The sequence below is a fragment of the Megascapheus bottae genome, chromosome 21 (assembly GCF_031878675.1).
Source record: "Megascapheus bottae isolate mThoBot1 chromosome 21, mThoBot2.hap1, whole genome shotgun sequence".
NCBI lineage: Eukaryota > Metazoa > Chordata > Mammalia > Rodentia > Geomyidae > Megascapheus > Megascapheus bottae.
This window is the reverse complement of record NC_143529.1, coordinates 34,095,654-34,101,653: the sequence shown is the minus strand read 5'-3', so window position 1 is coordinate 34,101,653 and position 6,000 is coordinate 34,095,654.

Sequence of the window (6,000 nt, the reverse complement as noted above, 5' to 3'; positions counted from 1 at the left end):
GTGCCAGGAGCATAGCCTAGTGGTAAAGTGCTCGCCTAGCATGCACAAAGCCCTAGGTTTGATTCCCCGATACCATATACTCAAAAGAAAGTTGAAAGTGGTGCTGTGGCTCAAGGGGCAGAGCACTAGCTTTCAACAAAAGTGTCTAAGGACAGTGTCCAGGCCCTAAGTGCAAGCCCCAGGACTGGCACAAAAAAAAAGTTCCCGGGGCTGCTAGATGGGCAGCCTCATCTCAGCAAATGAAGTGGATGTGATGGGTCATACTTGCAACCCCAGCTATGAGAGATTATGGGAGTATCGTAACATAACACATAACTTAGAGCATATGCCAAGTGAAAGGGTTTTTATTTTCTCTTGTGTAATAGGGAACTATTAGGCTTTTTAAGATGGAAAGGATAGTGAAGAAGCTTCATCTGAGATTGATCACCACACAGAAGCTACAGGACGTGGATATAGGCAGAACTGGAGGCAGGGAAACTCCTGAGATGGCTGATTTATTCCAGATAAAACATGGGAGATCTTGAATGAAGTTGGACATTAAAAAGAAGGGCCTTCACCGGGTGCTAGTGGCTTACACCTGTATTCCTACCTACTCAGGAGGCTGAGATCTGAGGATCATGGCTCAAAGCCAGCCCAGGCACTAAAGTCCAAGAGACTCTTCTCTCCAATTAAACACAAAAAAAAAACCCAGAAGTGGTGCTATGGCTCAAGCCTTGAGCTGAAGAGCTCTGGAACAGCACCCAGGCCCAAAGAAAAGAGGAAAAGAGAGAGAGAGAAGGGCCTGGTGCTGTGGTGAATACAGGGAGAAGGAAGGACACCCAGGATTCTGGCCCCAGGGACCATCTGAAGATGGTGTTAAGTGCATAGGGCAGGAAGAAGAATGGGAGGAAGGCAACTGAATGGTCTGAGTTCATAAAGATGCCTCTGCATCTTCCAGGGCAGTCTAGACGCCTCAGGGATGCAGTAAAAGCCCTTCCCAGTGTGTGTCCCACCTAACCCTTCCAACCTGGTCTCCCCACTCCTTTCACAGCCCAAACTCCAGGCCTTTCTATGCTCAGCTAACTTGGATCAGGCCTGTGCCTGATCTTTTCTGAATGTTCTCTTCCCATCATTTGCCTGTTTAAAATGAAACTATTAGCCTACAGATACATATTTTCTAAATCCAGGTCAGATGTAGGTGATTTACACTGGGAATCCTTCCTACTCAGGAGGCTGAGATCTAAGGGTCACAGTTTGAAGCCAACACAAGCAGAAAGTCTGTGAGATTCTTAGGGCAAATCAATCAACTAAAGGCAGAAATGGACCTATGGTTCACATGGTAGAATGCTAACCTTGAGGAAAAAAAGTTCAGGTACAGTGCCCAGGCCCTGAGTTCAAGCACCAGGAATGGTGTGTGTGTATACATACACCCTAAATTCAATGCAAAGGAAGTTTCATAAGAGAAAACACTAGCCTACTGCACAACATTAAAATTAGGAATTTCTAGCCGGGAGTTTGGCCTAGTGGTAGAGTGCTTGCCTAGCATGCACGAAGACCCGGGTTCAATGCCTCGGTACCACATACATAAAAAAAAGCCAAAAATGGTGCTGAGGCTCAAGTGGTAGAGCTCTAGCCTTGAGAAAGTCCAAGGACAGTGCTCAGGCCCTGAGCTCAAGCCCACGACTGGCAAAAAAAAAAAAAATAGGAATTTCTAATTATACAACTTGTGGATGGAAACAGGAGGGAAAAACTGGTAGAGAGCAAGAGAAGGGATAAAGCTGTCCAAAAAGAAATGTATTCTTATCACTTACTTAAGTGTTACACCTCTGTACATCACCTTTATATCCATAAAGCAAAAATAAAAATAAACTAAAGCCAGGCACTAATGGCTCGCACCTGTAATTTTAGCTACTCAGGAGGCTGAGATCTGAGGATTATGGTTCAAAGCCATCCTGAGAAGGAAAGTCCATGAGATTTTTTTGTTTGTTTTTACCAGTCCTGGGCTTAATCTCAAAGCTTGAGCTCTACTACTTGAGCCATGGCACCACTTCCGGCTTTTCTTTGTATGTGGTACTGAGGAATTTAACCCAAGTCTTTGTGCATGCTAGGCAAGACCTCTACCACTAGGCCAAACTCCCAACTCCTCCATAAGACTTTTATCTCTAATTAACCACCAGAAAACCAGAAGTAGAGCTATGACTCAAAGTGATAGGGCACTAGCCTTGAGCGAAAAAGCTCAGGGACAGTGCCTAGGCCCTGAGTTCAAGCCCCACAACCACCACCACCAAAAACAACAAAAACAGTACTTATTACCTGACTTGTATAACAGTAACCCCTCTGTACATCTCCTTGGACTTTCTCAAGGCTAGAGCTCTGCCACTTGAGCCTCAGCACCACTTCTGGCTTTTTTCTATGTATGTGGTACCGAGGAATCGAACCCGGGTCTTCATGCATGCTAGGCAAGCACTTTAACCACTAGGCCAAACTCCCGGCCCCTGTACATCACCTTTATAATAACAATTTTTTTTAGATTTTTTTTTGCCAGTCCTGGGTCTTGAACTCAGGGCCTGGGCACTGTCCTTGGGCTTTCTCAAGGCTAGAGCTCTACCACTTGAGCCACAGCACCACTTCTGGCTTTTTTTTTCTATGTATGTGGTACAAGGAATCAAACCTGGGTCTTTGTGCATGCTAGGCAAGCACTCTGCCACTAGGTCAAACTCCCAGCCCCTACAATAACAATTTTTTTAAAGATTCACAAAAAAGAATTTCTATTTCAAAAGACCACCAGTGAGTAGAAAGACAAGAATCAGCCAGCCTTAGAAAAGAAATTCAAAAAAGCACAGAGCACACAAATGAACTCCACATCCAGACTATGTAAGGAATGACAAATCAGTAAGAAGGCAATCATCCCATTTTTTTGTTGTTGTTGGTCATGGGGCTTGAACTCTGGGCCTGAGCACTGTCCCTGTGCTCTTCAGCTCAAGGCTACTGCCCTACCCCTGGGCCTGGGCATTGTTCCTGCGCTCTTCAGCTCAAGGCTACCGCCATACCCCTTGAGCCACAGCCCTACTTCAGGTTTTCTAGTGGTTAATTGGAGAGAAGAGTCTCAGGTTCTTTAGTGCCCGGGCTGGCTTTGAACCATGATCCTCAGATCTCAGCCTCCTGAGTAGCTAGGATGACAGGCGTGAGCCTCTGCACCCAGCTTCAATCATCCAATTCTTTTTTTTTTTTTTTTTTTGCGCCAGTCCTGGGCATGAGCTCCGGGCCTGAGCACTGTCCCTGGATTTTCTCAAGGATAGGGCTCTACCACTTGAGCCACAGCACCACTTCCGGCTTTTTGCTACATATGTGGTACCGAGGACTCGAACCCGGGTCTTCATGCATGCTAGGCAAGCACTCTACCAGTAGGCCAAACTCCCGGCCCCCATCTAATTCTTTTTAAAATGGGAGAAACTGGGGAAAGGCGAGGAAAAAGAAATGCACTCGTTACCTGACTTATGAAATAGTAACCGCTCTGTACCTCACCTTAATAACAATAAAATTATACTTCAAAATACAACCAAGAAAAAAGTAGGCAAAACTTGAGCAAGCGCTTCACAAAACAGGATATTCAAATAGGCAACAAGCATAAGAAAAAGTGCTCAAGTCAGAAAAATACAAATTCATAAAATCCCACTTAGCCAAACGGCTAAAATTAAAAAGACTGATAGCCAGGCCAGGGTTCGCGCCTGTCATCCTACCTACGCAAGAGGCTGAGGTCTGAGGTTCAGGGCTCAGAGCCAGCCTGGGCAGGAAAGTCCCTGGGAACACTCGGGGACAGCATCCACACCAGTTTTCACAAGGATATGAGACAACTAGAATTCTCTCAAATGCTGGTAAATGTATAAACTGTCAATAGCTACAATCTCTGATCATATATATGGCCTACAAGACAGTTGCTTCTTTCCTAAGCTGTGTGTACATATCTACACAAAGGAATACACGAATGCTCATGGAAGTATGCAGCTGTGGCCTGATGCTGGTGGCTCACCTCTGCAATCCTCCAGCTTGGAGGGTGAAAATGGAGAGTGCAAAGTTTAAAGCAAACCTGGGAAGAAGTCTGTCAGACATCTTCTCAGCTCCTAAGTGGGTGCAGGGTTCCAACTTGTTATCCTAATCTACGTGAGAGGCTGAGACCCAGAGGACCGCAGTTCCAGTTCACAGTCCTAGCAGAAAGCAAGATCCTATCTTTAAGATATCCAGCAAAAAAAAAAACAAGACTAGTGGCCTGGCTCAGAAGTAGAACACCTAAGCTGGGTTCCATTGGCTCATGCCTATAATCCTGGCTACTCAAGAGGCTGAGATCTGAGGATTTCAGTTCAAAGCCAGCCTAGGCACAAAAGCCCATGTGACTCTTATCTCCAGCAGAAAACTGGAGGTGGCACTGTGGCTCAAAGTGGTAGAGCACTAACCTTGAAATGAAGAGATCAGGGACAGCACTCAGGCCCAGAGTTCAAACCCCATGAACAACAACAATAATAACAAAAACTAGTTGTCACCAATAATTGGAGTATGTGATATACACATATAGTACATTGCTACTCAGCAACTGGCAGAAAAGAAATCTCACGAAACTGTTGATAAATAAGCCAGACATATTGTATATACTGATTACACTTAAATGAAATTCAAATCTGATCTACTCAATGATAAGTCAGAAGAATGGCTGCATATTTCCAGACATGAGAGCACAGTTCTAAGTTTGAAGGAACACAAATGAATGCTGAAAATGTTCTTTATGTTGATCTGTATGGTGGCACAGGCATGTATATGTATACTGTAGGTATACCTCATGAACAAAACTATTTAAGAGCGCCTTGGGTAGTGGCATACACCTGAATTCCAGCACTCAAGGGGATAAGGTTTTGAGTTCAAGACCAGCCTAATCTCTACAGAGCAAGTTCTAGGCCAGCTTGGGCTAACACTGCAAGACCCTATCTCACACAATAGAAGACATGTAAACAAAACATTTAAGGACAAAAGAATTCACAATGTAGAAAAAATTATCCTGACCATCAAGTTTAAATCCCACCTTGTCCATTAAGTTTTTGTTTTGCTTTGTTTTGTTGTGTTGGTTGAAGGGCTTGAATCCAGAGCCTACACTCTGTGTTCCTGAGCTCTTTTGCTCAAGGCTAGTGCCACGTCCAGTTTTCAAGTGTTTAATTGGAAATGATAGTCACACAGGGACTTTTCTGCCCTGGCTGGCTTTGAACCTTGATCCTCAGAGCTCAGCCTCCTGAGTAGCCAGGATTACAGGTGTGAGCCACCAGCACTCAGCTGGTCCATGAAGTTTTGTCAGCTGTTATGAATCTCCATCAGAGCGTTTGTGGCAGTCGTGTCATTTCTTTCATGTCACTTTGTCACACTCCATCCACATTGAGTCTCCTTATTTGACCATATCTTTCACCTTTACTGACTCAGTGCTTAGTAGCAGACGCTGAAAGCATGTTTGTTGAGTTACATGGGGAAAAAGAATGAGTGGGTGCCCAGATGGGCAAAAAAGGGGGACAGGAACCGGAAAGAAGTCCCAGGAAAGGTCAAAGGAAGTCTCCTATGAGATCTCCATTCTAATAATACCTACTTCCTGAAATCAAATTAAGTGTCACCTTGAAAGACAAAGAAAGAAGTCAAAACACTTACGTCTTACATACACTGAGGATTAAATAAATATCACATTCAGGGAACATCCTATGCAAGTTTCAGTCTGGGATGGGAAAACTCTTCATCAAGGAGAATAACAATCACATTGTCATGCTACTAAAAATAACATCCCCTGGGTGTGCAAAGAGCCCACACAGCAAGTCAGTAAACTTAAGGCCGAATTCGAACTCTGGTCCACCATGGCCAATCCCTCCTCCGCTCTGGGCCTCAATTTCCTCATATGTAAAAAACAAAGGGAACTGGATTGGCAGATTGTTTTCAAGTCCCTTCCTGTATTGACATTCTGACTGTAAAGGTCGATAGCTCTCCCAGTCCAAAAGC